The sequence below is a fragment of the Biomphalaria glabrata genome, chromosome 9, assembly GCF_947242115.1.
Source record: "Biomphalaria glabrata chromosome 9, xgBioGlab47.1, whole genome shotgun sequence".
NCBI lineage: Eukaryota > Metazoa > Mollusca > Gastropoda > Planorbidae > Biomphalaria > Biomphalaria glabrata.
This window is the reverse complement of record NC_074719.1, coordinates 35,233,850-35,254,308: the sequence shown is the minus strand read 5'-3', so window position 1 is coordinate 35,254,308 and position 20,459 is coordinate 35,233,850.

Here is a 20,459-nt window from a genome sequence, read left to right as displayed (position 1 = left end):
ATCTGTTGTAGATCTTCCTGCCCTAAAGCCACACTGCGACTCTGGATAAACACGATCTGCCAGGATCTGTAATCGCTTTAGTAACACTCTAGCAAAAGCCTTTCCGACTATGCTAAGCAGTGAGATGCCTCTGTAATTGTTACAATCAGAGCGGTCGCCTTTATTTTTATAAATTGTAACAATGTTGGAGACTTTCAATTCCTGGGGGACCATTCCTTGTTCCCAGCACAAGCTTAGCAGTTCATGGAGTGGTTTGATTAGGGCATGTTTTCCAGCCTGAATTACTTCAGCAGGAATGCCATCTCCTCCGGGTGTTTTCCCATGTGCAAGCATGTCAATGGCAATGCTCAGCTCCTTTACTGAGGGCGTTTCGTCTAATTCCGTCAAAACTGGAAGTGATGGGAAGTTGGAAACAGCATTTGGTGAGATGGCGTTTTCATTCTGGTAGAGTTCTGCATAGTGTTCTACCCATCGTTCCATTTGCAGCGCACGATCGCTGATGATTGAGCCATCTTTTGACTTGAGCGGAGCACACTTGCTGGTGTGAGGTCCAAAGGCTTTTCTCAAGCCCTCATATAGTCCTCTTATGTTACCACAGTCGGCACAAGATTGAATATCTTCGCATAGCTCCTGCCAGTATTTGTTAGCACATTGTCTCGCTACTCTTTGGGCATTGTTACGTGCAGCTCTGAGCCTTTTTAAGTTGCTTGGGGTGGGATCCTTCTTGTAGATTAGCATGGCTGCTCTCTTGTTCGTAGTGGCAGTTTCCATTTCTGGTAGACTAGCTTCAAACCAGTCTTCGCTTTTCTTGGTTTTGTTTCCAAAGACCAGTGATGATGTTTGGTAGATTGTATCACGCATAAACGTCCAGCTTTTTTCTACCTCAGTCACAGAGAAGTTTTTAAAAGCTTCCTCTAATTTGTTCTCAAATTCGGTGCAAAGATCAGGATTTTTTGTGCTAGTAGTATTCAGGCGTGATTTTCTTTTTCCCTGTGAAGTGTGGATCTTAGTTGGCAGCAGTCTTGTCCGGCATGACACTAAAGTATGATCAGTATCACAATCCGCGCTTTGGTAGCTACGTGTCAGCAGTATATTTCCAATGTCCTTTTTTCGTGTCAGTATCATATCCAGCTGGTGCCAGTGCCCAGACCTAGGGTGCCTCCATGAGACACAGTGCTGTGGTTTTGTTCTGAAGTATGTGTTGGTAATGCAGAGCTTATGGTATGTACAGAATTCAAGCAGTCTTTGTCCGTTCTCATTCATCTTTCCGATTCCAAAAAGCCCCAAGACAGTCTGGCCAGGTAGTGTGATCTGATCCTACTCTGGCATTGAAGTCACCTAGAAGGATCATATGTTCTTTTTGAGGAATGTTTGCAATGGCTTCTTTGAGGTCTTCATAGAACTTGTCTTTGTCCTCCTGAGGCGAGCATAGTGTGGGGGCATAGGCACTAATTAGAGTGACTTTTCCAGATGCTGTCATCATACTTATGCTTAGTAGCCGTTCCGAGCCACCAACTGGAGGGACTATCATGGGAAGAAGACTGTTCTTGACAGCAAAGCCCACACCATGTATTCGAGTCTCATCCTGTGCTTTCCCTTTCCAAAAGAAAGTGTAGTCAGTCTCGCGGAGCATGCCGTTTTCGGCCAGTCGGGTTTCTTGCAGGGCTGGAATGTCAATATGTAGCCTTTTTAGCTCGTTGTTTATAACTGCCGTCTTCCTTGCATCGTCGATCTGCCTTAGATCATCAGTGAGACCAGGACACATTGTCCTGACATTCCAAGTGGCCAGTCGCATGACAGGGATTTTCTTTTTCAGTTTAAGTTTTCTTCTTTTGTTGCTTGGTGCAAGTTTCCAGCCTACTTGTCGTTTTAAACTAAGCTCTAAGCACCCATTAGAGCAGGCAGGCTGTGGCGGATCAGCACCTAACTGACTGGGGGCTGCCCAGGTTGAGGCGGGCGGTAGCTGATCAGTGAGGCGCGAAGACCTCTCCCACCGTCAGAGACAACCCGTGGCGTCCATACATTACGCCAATCAAGTTGGACTTATAACCCGTAACTGTTGTCTCCCGTGTTGTTTTAGCCGCTTTGCAGCAGCACCAGAGTTTCCTCTCCGGGGCGCATTCCTGGGCCTTGGATAAAGGGGTCATGGGTGGCCCATGCGTCATGATCCCTCTCTCGACCTTGCTGATGTGATCCAAAGGAACGCATCGCATTACATTTGGCACCAACTCAGTTGCAGAAGCTGCCGGAGGGAATTTCATAGCTGATACTCCCAACGCCTAAGGGGCTTCACTCCTGATTTCTCCTCGAGGTTGTCTCCTGAAGCCTCAGTACCGCAAGGCAGCGGGGGTTTGAAGTCAGAGTACCCCTCTCCTAGATGAACTGCCTTACTAGGCTGACGAGCTCCATCTGCCCGAAGCTCCCGGTTTTGTGGCGCCAGGTATCCGCCTTCACCCCTTCACCTGTTAGTAAGAGCAGTTTCGCCGGGCTTAATATCTAAGCCACACGAGCAGGCCAGGTGCTGGACTTAGTTGTCAGAGGCTATTTGAGACGCATGTCATTAGGAGTACTTTATAGACAATGGGAGCTTAACCCCATTGACACCCCTGGCCATGACAACCTTTGAAACCTTTATTATTAGCTACCTTTAAAATGCTATCGTTAGCTACCATTATATGTTCCTATGGGTTTACTTTATGTATAGCTATTACAAACTGAGATAAAGAAATACGTGTACGACTATTCAAAGGCTAGATCTACAATTTCCCTTAGCTTTAAAGCTTTCATATAGACTTAAGACCAGGGCATAGAAACTGAAAAAAGCCCAATGAGCCAAAATCTTTGTCAACATTATATTTTAGATGTAAACATTGTTTACTTCGAATCTTACTTGTGTCACACTTACGTTTGTCATTACAAAAAAAAATTAAAAAAAAATTGTAAAAAAAAATAAATAAAAAATAAAAAATAATAAAACTCTGTATGCCACCCGCTTTACAATCATTTTTTTTTTACATAGTCATAATAGATCACCTGCATATTTTTTTTATTCAAAATGAGGCAATAGCTTATCTTTTAAGTAAAATAATTGAGTTTTATTTGTTCTTTATGGAGCTTCCTCATAGACACTTTGACCCGTGAATTCTAGTATACCTCAACTTTTTTTGTAATGGCCGCTTTCCTTTTTTTCACACATTCTCTAGGCTCATTATATACATGTATCTCAACTAACTTGAATCTTCGTAAGATTTGTTTCTTTGTTTGTTTGACATGTTTCGGATGTTTCTTCAGCGTTTAAGATACTTCCTAGCCCAAACCTCCCGCAGTTCAACGGGGGAGGGGAGCGGGCAGGGTTTGAACCTGGGACCATCGATAAATCCAAACGACAGTCCTGCACGCAAACCGCTCGACCAGGCAGCAATCCTTACCTGATAAACTGAGGCTTTACTAGCCTCATGAACAATGTTCACCTCTGTATACTACACCTTAATAATCCAACAAAATTATACTACTTACCTTGATTATTATAAGTGTGTAGGCCACGACAATAATGACTAGAGGATACAGATAAACAGCCACGCAGTTGAAGATGTCATAAGCCAACTCTTGGCTCTGGCTCTGAAAAAAGTTGAACGTGACGCATTGAAAGAACCACGGAAATAATGGATGGCTCTCGACGTGAAATATGATGCTCTGAAAGTAAAAAAAACAAATTAGTAAGTCAGAAGTAAGTCAGAAGTCAAGTAATTGGATAGAGTTTAAGAAACAAGTCAGAAATCAAGTTACAAGTATAAAATAATTTTAAGTAACAAAAGAAGAAGTATCTAGTCAGTGAGCAAGTAACAATTCAGTGAGCAAGTAACAAGTCAGTGAGCAAGTAACAAGTCAGAGAGCAAGTAACAAGTCAGAGAGCTATTAAAAAGAGAGCCAGGAATGACTTATGTTTCTGTTACTTAGATTCTTAAATAGTGACGTGTAATAAATTTCTGAAGGATTCACAATTAAGCAGCTGTATGATTAAATTGAGAAAGTAAATAGAGTAAAGTCAATATGTGACTCTAAATCCCAAAAGTTGTCTAAAAGGTTTTATTTCATTTTCGTTTTCTAAATCTGTGTGGGGGCTATTTGTACACTTACATACACAGACACAGCATCTACATTATTAAGAAAGCATATCCTGAAAATCGCAAATGTTTTGTATTGAAATAAAAATTGTTAAAACCTTTTTCTTAATTCTTAGCCAGAAATCACAACGGAAGAAAAGGGAAACAATTGGGCACCATCCAAATTCGTATATATAAATATATAATTTCATTTATTTATTTTTATTTTCATGACAAAAAAATTACACATTAATAAAAAGGAATATTATTTGATGTCATTCAACAAAACTTAACATCTATAGATATAGAGCTAATGTAAAAATAGTTTTTTGCGTGTTAAATTGAAATAAATAAGATAGGCTATTGATAGTGGATAGACGATCCATTGATTCGTATCGCTGTGCATTATTTGTAGTTTCGTGGCCAGTGTGGCGTATTTCTTGAATTCAGTGTTTATTAGACTAAATACAACGTTATATCAGGGTTTGAAGTGACATGCTCATTATCAAGAAACAAACGATTGACAAATAAAGATAAAATGAAAGATGGCCTCCTGGAGATAAGTTCTCAGCGGAATGATCACAAGTATTCTAATCGTTCTCATCTCTCAAAAGATTTTCACGTCTCCCACCAAACCTTTGATGATAAATAATGAGCACAGATCCGCTAGAGCGGCATAATCATAATTATTTGAATCGTACTTCTTTCTCTCAAAACATTTTCCCTACTTCCACCACAGCTTGGCCTTTAATCATGATAACACGCAATATTCGCAGGATAATATTGGTATCCCTACAACAAACTAATATATTACTAAATACAAACTCCGCATTACAATATGTCTACTTATTGAGATATTATCATTCATTTCTCAACAAGTATGAAGAGAGAAAGTGGAACACTATGTACACTATATTAACATGTCCAGAATATCAAAAAGTATTATTAATAAAACATTTATAAATCAGATGAAATGAGTGCTAAAAGGCAAACCCTTAACAACACAATTGTATACAATGACTCATAATTGGGGAAGAAATGACCGGGATGAAGTCAGTGGCGTAACTAGGGGGGGGGATGGGGGGAGAATTTTAAAATCCCCCCGGGCCCCCACCTATGGGGGGCCCCCAAATGAGTGTCCGAAATTTATTTGTAAATACATAAATTAATATATTTGATTGACAAATAGTGTCAACGGGTGTCTTTTTTTTAATCAACATTTATGGATTAAATTTATCACAAAGACTAAACCTAGATATTTTAAAAATATTTTTGCCGCAGAGATCAGTTTTTAGAATTGTTATATATGTTCCATTCTAAACTTTGTTGCCACGAATAAAACTGCATGATATACAGCGAATTCCAGGTATATTGTTACCTTTACTAATAATAGATCTAAATGGCGAGTATTATATGGCTACACTAATTAACCTTGAAGCAAAATTTACAGAATCGAGTATAACTAAAAGTTATTCTTAACAATGCTAAAATTGTCCATTATTCGGGTTTGGCGTCTATAATTTCAGAATTTAACTTCACACTCGAGTTATTACCCCTTTATTCATCTTTCCTCAATCCAATGGAAACTCTCTCTTTTTATTTACATCTAATCCTTTTGCTTTCGCACAAAACATAAACAAAAAATAATAACGTAATATCATATAATATTAATACATCCTTCTTATTGAAGTTATTATCACACCCTTCCTTTTAAAGTTCTTAATAGTGATATCTACTAGCAGGGCCGGCCCTAGCATTTGCGGGGCCCTATGCGAAACGGATCGCGCGGGGCCTAGTCTGGGTAGGGATAAGCATAATGTCAAAATTATTATTTTTTGAATTAGAAAATAGGCCTACTTTCGTCTCTGCAATAAATTTTTATCAAATGAAAGCTCGCAATGCCACTTTTTATTTATTGGCACCCCAAAACGTCAATTTCGTCTATTCTTCAGGAGATTTGAATAAATTCAAAAAAAGTTCAGGACTTTATCGTATATTTTTCCTTTTCATGAGATTTCCTGGAGGCCCTGAAAAATCAGGAGGTCCCGAAAACCCTGTTATTTTATATACGTTATAATTTTTTAATTTAATAATGTACACTTGGAATTAGCGGTGGGCCTATGAAAGCGCGGCGCCCACTGCGACCGGCACTGTCTACTAGGAACTTTAACAATTCGTCCACTTCTGGTTGTCTTGACTGAACAAGTTCTCTAGATGTTGGTCTATAACTGTCTGTTATGTTTGTAGCAACAGTTTGCAGTTCATTGTCTTCATCGGTATCATAGTACCCAGAGATGTCTTCATCGAAACTCTTATTTAAAAAGCGTTGATTTCTTCTGTATGTAATTCCCTTGTTTGTCTTTATGATGTAAGATCTGGGTGCTGAATTTTTTTTATGACAACTGCCATGTTTGACCTAGACGAACTCTCCGACAGAATAATCTTTAGGTAGTCTTGCTTTTGCATCGTATTTCACTTAGCTTTTCATCTGTTGTTCGTTGAGTAATGTCTCTGCATTTTCAGCTACCAATGGTTTGAATAGTTTGTGATCAGTTGGAATGATTCCCTGAGTCTTCTACTCGTCAGCAGTTGTGATGGTGATTACGGCAGTCCACTTATCGGAGTATTTCTATACTCGAGCATAACGAGATATGGATCTTTCCCACTTTTGTATACTCTGAATCCTTTTTCTTTCGCACAAAACATAAACAACCAACATTGACGTAACGCCATATAATATTAGCACAGAATCTTCTTCATGCAGTGGAAAATTACGAATTTTTTGCCTATCTTGAATTCTGGTCAAAGCTCCTGTGCCCAATTAATATAGTTCGGAAGAAACTACAAAAGTCTGTACTGCATATACGGGAAGCTGCTAAAGAAATTAGTACCCTTTCATGCTTTCTGCAAAATGATGAGAAATTGACAAAAACCCAATCCATCGAAAAAGCAAAAGAAGGTAGTGAATACTATGGATTCCCTGTAATCAAAACAACCATATGAAAAAAAAACTTGATGGGAAGTTGAGTTCTAATGTAGGACTGTCAATAGAACTGCAATTCAAACGTGTTGCGACAGAAGTGCTGGACAGAATCATATGAAGATGAAGGGCAGATTCCAAAGGCTGGAAAGAAACCCTTTGGGTTTCTTCTTGAACCAAGACACCTGTTAGAAGACACGCTTGTGACAGACTGTGCTACTTTTCCAGTTTGTATGATGAAATAAATGGGAAATCGCTTTTTCAATGATGTCATTGATGCACGAGCACTTTTCATCAACAAACAGTAATACAATCACCAATAGACATATTGAGGAAACAGGCTTCATATGGGAATTACGTGTGCTCAGACTTTGCAACCTCCTCCGAATACCGCTAACTCAGGCCACTTCCATTACGTCATGTGAGAGATCATTCTCAAAGCTCAAGCTCATCAAAAAGTATCTCAGGAGTACAATGACGCAAGAAAGGCTTATCATGGTTTTAATGTCAGTAAAGTCACAAATACTAGAAAGTATCGATGTAGTTGATGTTATAGATGTCTTTGCTGCACAGAATGCACGACGTGAAGCGATATCAATTTAGATTTGTCACTTGTGCATTATTTAACTAATAAACAACGGTATTATTCATTAAAAGAGTCTTGATGATTACTTTTTGTTAAGTTTACTGATATACTGAACCAATTTGATTTGGGGCTTATATATTTTTGCGTACATTATCTCATGTCATATGTCGAATGTCAAAATGCAAGGGGCCCCCAAAGAGGTCAATCCCCCCGGGCCCCCAAATCCCTAGTTACGCCCCTGGATGAAGTGACCAAAGATGACACGACCTGGGATGAAGTGACCGGGGAGGATGTAACAGCAATGACCTGTCACCGCCATTTGAAATATTAACAATGCAAATATAATGTGATTAAACATACGCTTGTATTATGTCGTCATTAGCCTAACAATATAATACTATCCGCAAAGCTATTAATACAAACACGTGTGTTTCTTTTTGTATTGTCGGGGATAGGGTTAGGGTTGTTGATAGTTTTTAGTTCATAGCCTTTGATAGTACACGGTATAACCATAAAACTAAATAGGACTTTAATATTTTAAATTTAAAAAAATTATATAATTTTATGACATTGAAATTCACACCTTTCCTTTCATTAATATTTAACATTTCATCAAAAACAAAATTTGAAAAAAAAATTCTTAGTTATAAATGATTAGTAAACTAATATTTAGTATAATAACTAAGAAAATATTTAATAATATAGGAGTATACCAATAAAAAAATTACACTTTTCAGGGAAGACGATCTTAAGGTCATCTTTTTCTGTGGTCCATGGTTATACAAGTTGTCATGTGGCCCGAGCAACGACCAACCGCTTTTACTTTTTCCCAACTATTGTTCCCATTAGAGCTGGGTGGACTCGTGGCGGGCTAAAAATGTCAATTTCAGTCTTTACCGGGATTCAAACCATTTAACGTTCGGCCACCACTTCTCCCCCTCCCCTCAAAATACAGGCATATTCATCCACATAATGCAACAAATCACCAATTATACAACTTAGTATTTCCAAACAAAATTGCAAACATTCTTACCTGTGGAATGCTAAAAGCAAAACTGACGCTATAAGCTGCAAACAGCATCACCTTACAGCGCTTTGCGAAGTCCATCTTCAATGGATGGACAATGGACATATAACGATCGATAGCAATGACCACTGTAATATATGAAGACAAATAGAACCCAAAGGCTCTCAGAAACATGCAGATCCTGGGGTTTTGGAAATCAAAAAGAAAAAAACAAATACAAATTGTGAATAATGTATTTCAGTCGTCTTTGGAAGGGCAAATGCAATTTTAAATTAATTGATTGTTAGAAAACTTTAGATACATTTATAATGACAACTCTATACAAAAAAAATTATAATAATTATATAATTGTAGGCCTATATATATTGCTAATCGATATATTCTTTATGTTCAAATAATATAGTACACTATACATTCATCAACTCAGGCGCCATTTAGCCCTCACTTGTGGCAGCGGGTGGCCTTATTGAAGACAGGTGGAGAAAGACGGAAAGAAAACTTGAATTGACAGCTGGCGGACAATGTCCGGTTGCTAATGGGTTTACGTAGTCATTTTAAACACTGAACACATCCTTAATGTTCGGATTCGAAATATTCACATTTAGTATACATCATGGGCATAGCCAGGGGGGTTAGGTTGGGGTTCAATCTCCCCCCCCCCCCCGCAGGGGTCGGAATTTAGTAAATGATATTTTGCTTTAATTTTGTTTATTTTAGGAGAAATTTTAATACTAAACCATCACTTGCCCTGGCACAGCCAAGGAGGTTTTTAGTTGGAAACCCTATACCAGGTGGTTTTGACTTTAAAACCCCTTACCAGGGGTTTTGAGATTAAAACCCCTAAAACCCCTTACCAGTGGGTTTTGAGTTTGAAACCCAATAACAAGGGGTTTTGAGTTTAAAACCTTCTACCACAGGTTTTGAGTTTGAAAACCCCTACCAGGGGGTTTAAAGTTTAAGACCCCCTACCAGGGGGTTTTGCATTTAAATCCCCCTCTATAAAACAAAAAAAAATGCAGACGACAATTCCCAAATTCCAAGAGTACATCTAAGGAAGATTTTTATTTTAAACCCCTCTCCAATATTTACGATAAACCTCTCTTCAATATAAAAAAGCAAATTACACACTCAAAATTGTATGAGCGTGGCCAAAAGGGTTTTGAATTTAAACCCCTCTTAAGCTGGGTTTGAAGCTAAAAATACCTTTACAATATAAAAAAAAATCAAATTACGCACTCAAAATGCTATGAGCGTAGCCAAAAGGGTTTTTAGTTTTAACCCCCCACCAGCGGGGTTTAAAGCTAAAAAATAAATCTTCAAAATAAAAAAAAAAAATTTTCGCAATCAAAATGCTATGAGCGTACCCAAGCATATTAAGTGTTTTGAGTTTAAATTTCCCTTCAGATGGGTTAGATGCTAAAAAATACCTCTTCAATATAAAAAAAAGCAAATTACACACTAAAATTCTTTGAGCGTAGCCAAGTCAATGCGGGGTTTTGAGTAATCCCTCTCCTCCAGATGGCTTTTTTTAAAGTTTAAAACCCCTCAAGATAGTTTTGAGTTTAAAATCCCCCTAAAGAGCGTTTTAAGACTGAAAGCCTCTCTCTTCAATATTATTTCTAAAGCACTCTACAGTCACCAAATTCTATGACCGTAGCTAAATGTTGTTTTGAATTTAGTACAAATTGGTGCCACACTTTCATGGAGGTCCTCAGAGCAGGTGGGAAGAGGCTTCAGATATTGCCATTGACAGATTTTTGTGGAAACAGCTTGCCAGCTAATGCGCCGAACTGCGCGGGAGGGTCTAAGTCAGTAAGAATGGCACATTAGGTTTTTGAAATAAAACTTTTTAATTAATAGCAAAAAAATGCACTGTAGGTTCCTTGGAATATATATTTAGTTGGCTTTTAATACCAGAAATAGTGCTTGGCCCCGCGCTGAGGGAGCTCTCAGCGTTTCACCTGACCCCTTGCTGGCATGGGCGAGAAGTCTATAATTTTTTCACTAGCTTAAGGAAGAACCTATTCTAGGGCACAATAAACGTCTTCCAAAAGAATGAAATAGAGAATGTAATAGAGATTAATTATGTACACACACACACACACATCCATCCATACAAACAAAATTACCCCCCCCCCCGGTGTTCCATGAAGATAACAATCGTGTTCTGGGCTGTTGGAACGCTATCAGGTCTTTGGAGGTCGCTCTAATAAGAACATTTCTTTTATTGTTTAAAAATAGAAATCAGTTGCTATTATTTTACATAGTTTATGTAAACTCACTCTGTGTGACGAGATGTTTAAATAGATATTTTAGGCTCGTTTATTAAAGTCTAGGGGAAATGTTATTAATTTATCCCGTTCACATATATACGATTTTGAACAGGCACACCGCAACTAACAGTAAGAACAGACCAGTTTATTAAATTTATAAATTAAAATGATTTAACGACTAAAAGTTTACATAAGATAATTGATGAAAAGAAATAAAACCGTGAAATAAAATGGATGCATTAATTTATAAAGTAATTGCTCATCATAGATTGCTGATTGGTGAGTGATTGGAAGAGTGTTCCTAAGTCTGACTACTTATATTCTTAGCTGCTAGCCCGTGTGTCGTCTTCTGATGGTCGTGGGACTGGCACTCAGAAAGATAAGTCATCCGGCTCTGTCTTGGGACGTCGGCTCGGTATGTCTTCTGTGCTATAGGCAAGCTGGCGCTAGAGTTAGGCCGCTGCCTGTTTAGCAGTTGAGAGGGTTGGTGCTGCAGACTAAGTTTGTAGTAGAACGATCTCTCAGCTGTAGTCTCTAGCTCGTAGACGGCCGTGATAACTCACACCGGTTTATCTTCTGCAGTGAAGGTTGTTCTGATCAGTCGGCATTGGGCAGTGCACATTTTGGGCCGGATATTGGGCAGATGCACACGACAAAATATATAGTCAAGGACAGTAGACAATGCCTTTTACTGACAGGTAAGTAGTCAACTTTGGTTACAGCTTTGTGTGGAGATCGGGCAGATGTAGAAACCAGTTACAGCAATCAGTTACAGATACAGCAACGAGGTACAGCAACCAGGCTGGGATATGACAGACAATTAGGAACTTCCAAAAGGCAGGATTTCCATATGCCTTGCAATCATTTAGACACAGGCATAGTATCTATCCCAATAAGGCATCAAAAACAGTTAGCATGAAATCATAAAGTATGCATAACTTGATGATAAACAGAATACAAGGGAGTTAACCACAATAACTGTGTTATCGTACAATGTAGGATGATACTAGTCAAGATTCCGCGATTGAATATGATTATGTGGATAAGTAATCAGTTATGGTAAAATGGGAAATGAGTCCGAATAAGTATGTAATGCTAAATCTAAAGATAGGGCGAAAATAAAATGCTAGGAATCGAGCTACAATGATACAGTTAATCAAAATCACATTCATCCAAGTAACCATGAGTTTACAATGGTGTAATGCATACAAATAGTTATGAGGAATATGATGGGCATGTAAAATAATTAAATTCACATTCACACTCTGTAAGTATATAGCGGGCTCACCTGTACAGCATGTTAAGCTTCGGACACTACACTTAATAAACAACACCAACGCTCTAGTACCAGATTCATGAGTGAATTTATTGTACACACTTTGTCAACACATGACACATAACATTCCAACATTCAGTCCCTTAGTCAAGGGGAATCATTCAAGCTACTTATATAAACAATGTCAACATTCATTACAATTTTTCTTTTCTTTTTCTCACTCATTCTTACTTTCAACTTTAAAGGCAAAAATCCAGAATCAGAAAAAAATGTGGAAAATCAACTGAGAAATACAAGTACATATTATATTAACAAGTATTTTATACGTGACAATAGTATAATGTAAAATAACTCAAAAATCAGACAAAGTAAAAAATCTGTTGTATTCACTTTTTTTTTTGTCAATTTTTATTTTTTTCTATTTTTTTTTAAACATATTATTAGAACTACAAGACAAGTATGGTGAATAACAAAATGAAATTGTAATGAAATGAAATTCACATAACTAGGAAAGATTGTATATTCAAACAAAAAATATGGCAGGGCCATAGGTATATTTACATTACTAGAAATAGAAATATGGTGAATAAAGAAAAAAAATGAAATAACAGTGCTGCTTACACAAACTCATCCGGGAGTCTTCCTTCTTGCAGTATGGTCAGAAGTAGAAGTCCCGATGCGCCTCGTTTGGTCATCACATTAGCTAGTTGCGCTCTCCCAGGACACCAGCGAATTTCAATTCTTTCAGTCCTGTACGTCTCATTGATGGATGCAATGTCAATACGCAGCCTTTTGTCTTCCACTAGCTTGGTGGTCTGCAACGCTTCAATGACACTTTTGTCTTCCACTAGCTTGGTGGTCTGCAACGCTTCAATGACACTTTTGTCTTCCACTAGCTTGGTGGTCTGCAACGCTTCAATGACACTTTTGTCTTCCACTAGTTTGGTGGTCTGCAACGCTTCAATGACACTTTTGTCTTCCACTAGTTTGGTGGTCTGCAACGCTTCAATGACACTTTTGTCTTCCACTAGTTTGGTGGTCTGCAACGCTTCAATGACACTTTTGTCTTCCACTAGCTTGGTGGTCTGCAACGCTTCAATGACACTTTTGTCTTCCACTAGCTTGGTGGTCTGCAACGCTTCAATGACACTTTTGTCTTCCACTAGCTTGGTGGTCTGCAACGCTTCAATGACACTTTTGTCTTCCACTAGCTTGGTGGTCTGCAACGCTTCAATGACACTTTTGTCTTCCACTAGCTTGGTGGTCTGCAACGCTTCAATGACACTTTTGTCTTCCACTAGTTTGGTGGTCTGCAACGCTTCAATGACACTTTTGTCTTCCACTAGCTTGGTGGTCTGCAACGCTTCAATGACACTTTTGTCTTCCACTAGTTTGGTGGTCTGCAACGCTTCAATGACACTTTTGTCTTCCACTAGCTTGGTGGTCTGCAACGCTTCAATGACACTTTTGTCTTCCACTAGCTTGGTGGTCTGCAACGCTTCAATGACACTTTTGTTGTCAATGAAAACTGTGATAGGCAACGACTGTTTCTCAAGACCACAGAGTTCTTCTATTACAGTTCTGTGAAAGATGGCAGACTCTAGGCCTTCTTGCAAGCCTAATGCCTCAGCAGCAATGGTAGATCTAACTACCCTTTTGATCTTCGAGGCTCTCCAAAAAATTGGACAGCAATGCCCGTCTTTGTCTTTAATCCATACAATATGAGCACTTGTACTTCCTGTACCACCACTAAGGTTACCCAAAGCGGCATCGCAGAACAGAAGCAGCTCCCAGTCGTCTTCGGGTTTTCCTAATAGACCTCTATACAATTGTATGGGTCTTAAGTCTTTTAGCTTTCCGATGACTTTTATTGCTCGAATTAGGTCTGTAACCAAAGCTTTGTTTAAATTTGTGCTGAGATCAACTAACTTAAAAGTCATATCAGGTCTGGGGCCTTGAACGACCCAATTTAACTGGCCAATGAGTTTTCTATACAAAGACTGTTCTGAATCATTCAACTGCAAATCCTTTTGCAAACATCTTGCTGGGTCTAGCTTTGGGCAATCAAGTTTTTCGATGTACGCTGTGTGGTCCAGGATGATCCCATCTGTAACTTGTCTGATGTCGAATCCGATGTAATAAAAATTTCGCTCCTCTATCTTTCCTGCCACAAATCGGTGACGCAATTCACACATAGTCTTCTCAAAAACATCATTGCCAGCATGAAAAAATCGTCGACGTGGCAACAAATGATGCCACATACAACTCCATCAGTCATTAATGTGAACAGTGCTGGATCAAGGATTGACTGTTTGCAACCAAGTTCAATAAGCTCTTCTTTGACAGTTAAATAAAACTGTCTTGCACCATCCTTGAGTCCAAATAGCCCATACTTCAGTTTCCAAATAACTTTACTTGGAGTATTACTCTCTTTTGGAGGTATAATATGTACATCTCTATCCAGGGGTTTTCCTTGTAAGAATGCAGATTTGATGTCTGTTTTAATCTGCCACTGTCTACTAGCCACAATGGACAAGAAAATTCTCACGGAACCTTTGGCAGCAGTTGGACTATCTTTTGGTATTACGTCTTGTTCTTCAAATCCTCTTACAACAAGACATGCTTTTGGTGAACCATTTTTCATTGTTATAACCCAACGTGTAGAAATAGCATTTTGTCCACAGTCTTCAACCTCTTCATATGTTTCAAACTGTTTTAATTTCAATAACTCCAATTGTTTGGCTTCATCTATCTCTTTGCTTGATTCAACCATTGATAAGCATACATTGTCGCTGTTGCCTCCCCTTGAATATTTCCTCTCAATTCGTTCAAGGTCAACACTTTTTCTTTCTTTGTCAAATATTTCGCTTACACCACTCTTGATGACGTCATGAATCGTTTTTGTGCTCTTCTCATTATCTTCTGTACTCTCTTCCTCCTCCACGCTCGCTTTATAAAGTCTGTTTGGTGCCACTCTGACAAATACACCACCATGTCTCACAAAAACAACTTTTCCATCTTGGAATACCACCTTTCCGTGTCCTAACCATCTCTCTTTGCCTTCACGCTTGTAAAACATTTTGTCACCATTTTGAAACACCTGCTCTGATGCTCGAACTTTAGAACGCAGGGCTCGTCGTATTCTTTCACTTGACTCTGATTGAATGTAAGCTTTACGTGCCTCGTGGAGAGCGGTCAGGTGCTTATGAAGACTTCACTTTTTGTGCTGCCCTCTAAAGCTGGTAATTTTGCCTGCAGAATGTTAGGTAAATTAGGGTTTCTCCCAAACACAAGCTGATGGCTACTATAATCATTTCTCATTTGCAAAGAGTTTTTAGCCATATTAACCCAGAATAAGAGAGTTTCAAGATCTACATCTGAATTTTCAGCCTCAAGTTTCATTAGCATGTGATCGGTAATAGCGTGGACTCGTTCACACAAGCCATTCTGATATGGACTGAAAGCTGCAGTTGTACCAACTTGAATGTTCAGCATTGATGCTACTTCTCGAAGCTCATCAGAATTGAACTCGCCGTCATTATCCGTCATCAACGCCTTCATCACTCCAAATATTCCTACCTAGTTTGTCATCAAGGCATCAATGACATTAGATGTTTTTTTCCGGTCGATTAGTACGGAAACACTGTACCTTGATCACATATCAACCATGTGCAGTATCCATTGACCTTTGTATTGTTTGAGATCCATTGCAACTTTTTCATTAAAGTCATTATAGATCTAAGTCAGAAATTGATTTGTGTACACTTACCTCTGTAACATCTTCTTTAACAATTCAGTTTCCATTCATGATTTGCTGTAAAAGTGGTGGTAAAAATCTTCGGGAATGGTTTCTTTATGTAGTAAAAAAAATCTACCGGAAGTCAATTTACCATGCAACCAAGGACGCCTCCGTGAACGGGACGTGTTTATTGAAAAATATAGGCTTGGTGCGTAGAGTTGGCAGTCCATGTCATATATAGTCTATGGTTAAAACTAAATGTCTATTACGGTTTACTGGGAAAACTCAAATGAACTTTTGTATGCAAGTTTCGTATCGTCACACTCAGCCTGTCAGGTTATTTCTCCCACACACAATTTCGGATCAGGATGAAATTTTACACAATTAATTTTTTTTACCCGAGAACAAAAAAAAAACGAAAAAAAAACAACAATTAGTTAATTAATTGTTGGTAGTTAATTACTTTGTTTTGTATCTCGAACAAGGGAAATAAATAATACTTGGCATAAGTGGTGATATAAACTAAATTAGTTACTATAAATACGTCATTGTTTGAGGCTTGGTGAACACAATCATGAAATAGCAACAATAGAATACTATAAGATGTTCTATGTTCATAAGCTTATCGCTAACGAAAAGGTTACCGTGTTGGCTTGAGAAGGCTGAAAAGGCTTTAGAACACGAGTTCAAATTAAGGTAGTTCCACCTTTTTTTTTATATAAATAAATTTAAAAGCAATCACCCAGATACCCCATTCTTGCTCACACTACCCCTTTTCAAATTGCGATAGGACCATAGCGTATTGAGAAAGCTAAAAGCGTAATATTGCGCTAAACAAAAACAATCGGTACAAATATTTCTAATGGCACAGATTTAGTATTGCTAGTCTAGATTTATAACAAATGTCATTACATGACTGATCCAATTCCAAACTAATAGATACACGTATTATAAGCTTTTTCGTTTAAAAAACAATTTTTTTCAGTTTTTTGCCTGTTTTGACAAACAGAGCCGTTTTTTTACTAAGCTTATTGTCAAGTCACTCCATCTGTCTGTCGGTTAAAAATGTGTTTAATTTATTTCTCCCATTCTTGGATCAAGTTGAGACCTTGCACAGGTATTAATTTTCGATTGTAGCAGTTAGTTTTGGTGTGGACATTACTTGATAGTATTACTATGATAGAAAATAGTACACAATATGAGAATGCCGCATAATTCAATAGCGCGCCGCTTTCTTCTAGGTGCTACGTCATTATTTCTATGACGTCATTTGTCGCTTTGCGATGTATCTTGTGTAATATTTTCTTGTCCCTACGTCATGTTTCATTATAAAATCTCTTAGTTTTGGTTGTAACTCGCCATCTTTCGCCTGGCTTTTGGTTTGAAAATGTTCTTGGTTTATAAGCTAGATGAGAGGCATAGTTTATTGACTTGAATCTATTCTTTGGTAGGACTTTCTGACCCATGTTTAAGGTATTATATTGTCTAAGTGGATTTATTCATATTTCTAGATTTAGATAAAAAAGTAAGAGACCCGTCTCCTTTTCTATAGAGTACCAGTGCTATGGTTACCTTGTCAATGTAGACGTTACCCATTACAGTTTAGGTTACTCATGTTATGTGGGTAGTGGCGTTATCCTTGCTAGTTTTGCTGCTACCTTTATCAGTATGTAGTCGATTTTTTTTCACTGATTCAGGAACTACCATTTCCAGTGTTGGTTTTAAGAATTGCTAGTTTCAGTCCTGAGTTGCCATTGTCAGTGTTGAGCGTTTATTGCCGATGTTACCTTGTTGATGTTATTGCCAGCAGAGAACAGTCTTACGTTATTGAAAAAATTCTTAACATTAAATGAGATGTTCTCAAGTTGTATTATTTTTTAAAGATCTATTCCTTTGAATAATTAAAGTCAAAGTAATTTGAACTTTGCATCTTCAACTAACTATATGCTATTACTTATTTATCAGTTATTTGATTTTCATCATAAAAATTGATTATTAATTTTAATCATCATACACATAATCTGTTACTATATGTGCGACTGCTAGTACGAATCTGTACAAATGCTTTTTCTTTCCTTGTGCCATTACAGCATGAAATGGCTTGCCTAGGTCAACCAGGAAAACAAAACAATTTGGCAGAGTTGAAGTCATTAAGTTGAATTTAAATGCATGACTAGATCGACCTTGGGACATGCGTACGACGTAATCATCTTCTTTTTTGAAGTAACGTCTGTAGTATATAAGATAAGATAAGATGAGAAGGTGTGTCTGTCGGGCTAAATGTAAAGCAAAAATGAATTCAAACAGTCCACATGAACATTTGTAATAGTTCACTCTACAGGAACATATCATCATATAGTTCAAGAAATTAAGTATAATAAATGAACAGATAAACATTCATATCTCAATTCTAATAGCTTCATATTACTTATATTCTTTGACACTACGTCACTATAGTTTATTTATCAATATCAATTGTTCCGAATTTTTAACTTAAAAAACAAATTTATGTCAAATAATTTTATTTTTTTCCAAAATATCGACAATAGGTTATTCAGGATTTCAAAATAAGAAAGTAATTTACTAGAAACGATTATTGAAAATCACTTTTTAGACTTTTAGACAGTTAATTTTCTTGCCGAAACATAATAATAGTTGTTTAATCGGTAAAGAATGTTCCAGATTTTGTTTCCAAAAAAGAAATCGACCTACATTACATTAATTGTCTTACAAATCGTCGCCAAAAAAAATGATCCGAATTTTATATGAAAAATCTAATAACGCTAATAAATGTTTGAAATCACTCTTCTAATAAATAAAACACATAATTTTCTCATTTACGAAAATTGGTTGTTCCGGATTTTTAATGAAAAATAGTTTAACTCTATTTATGTAAAATCGCACTTCTCTCTTACATTAAATTTAACTTTCTAGCTAAAACGTTAGAAAATTATCGTTAATATTATGCTCCGATTTTTAAGGAAAACAACTTCCTAACACCAAAGTATGGTTTGAAAAAATCTCCATAAGGCTATGGTGAATCTAATTTTCATAACAGACCATGCCACATATTTAATTAACGGCATTCCATTAATCTGGAATTCTTATTTTCTCTCACTATAAATATATAAACATCCGGAACAATCTATTTTAGAAACTTAAAACTAATGCGATGTTTCGGAAGGGAAATTAAATTTTAATCAGATTTTCAATAGCTTTTAGTTGTTTTTTTTTTCGTTATTAACGTGATGGACAGACAGACTGACAGACAAAACACAAAAAAGCGTCTTTAATCCTTTAATATATAAATATATATTAAGTCTAACTAGCCCATGAAATGAAATGCCAAAAGATCTCACTCGGTGCACCAATGTCTATGATCCCTCAACAAGCTGCTCGTATAGATGACATTTTTTAGTCTAACTAGGACGTGTGACGTAATGAATTTTTTTCCTTTGACGTCATATGGAGTTAATTCTTTAAATGAAATGATAAAAGATCTCAATCGGTGCACAAATGTCTATGAACACTCGACAAGCTGCTCGTATAGATGATATTTTTTAGTCTAACTAGGCCGTGTGACGTAGTGGATTTTTTTCCTTTGACGTCATTTGGAAGTTAATTCCTTAAATGAAATGATAAAAGATTTCACTCGGCGCACAAATGTCTATGAACCCTCAACAAGCTGCTCGTATAGATGATATGTTTTAGTCTAACTAGGCCGTGTGACGTAGTGGATTTTTTTCCTTTGACGTCATTTGGAAGTTAATTCCTTAAATGAAATGATAAAAGATTTCACTCGGCGCACAAATGTCTATGAACCCTCAACAAGCTGCTCGTATAGATGATATTTTTTAGTCTAACTAGGCCGTGTGACGTAGTGGATTTTTTTCCTTTGACGTCATTTGGAAGTTAATTCCTTAAATGAAATGATAAAAGATTTCACTCGGCGCACAAATGTCTATGAACCCTCAACAAGCTGCTCGTATAGATGATATTTTTTAGTCTAACTAGGCCGTGTGACGTAGTGGATTTTTTTCCTTTGACGTCATTTGGAAGTTAATTCCTTAAATGAAATGATAAAAGATTTCACTCGGCGCACAAATGTCTATGAACCCTCAACAAGCTGCTCGTATAGATGATATTTTTTAGTCTAACTAGGCCGTGTGACGTAGTGGATTTTTTTCCTTTGACGTCATTTGGAAGTTAATTCCTTAAATGAAATGATAAAAGATTTCACTCGGCGCACAAATGTCTATGAACCCTCAACAAGCTGCTCGTATAGATGATATGTTTTAGTCTAACTAGGCCGTGTGACGTAGTGGATTTTTTTCCTTTGACGTCATTTGGAAGTTAATTCCTTAAATGAAATGATAAAAGATTTCACTCGGCGCACAAATGTCTATGAACCCTCAACAAGCTGCTCGTATAGATGATATTTTTTAGTCTAACTAGGCCGTGTGACGTAGTGGATT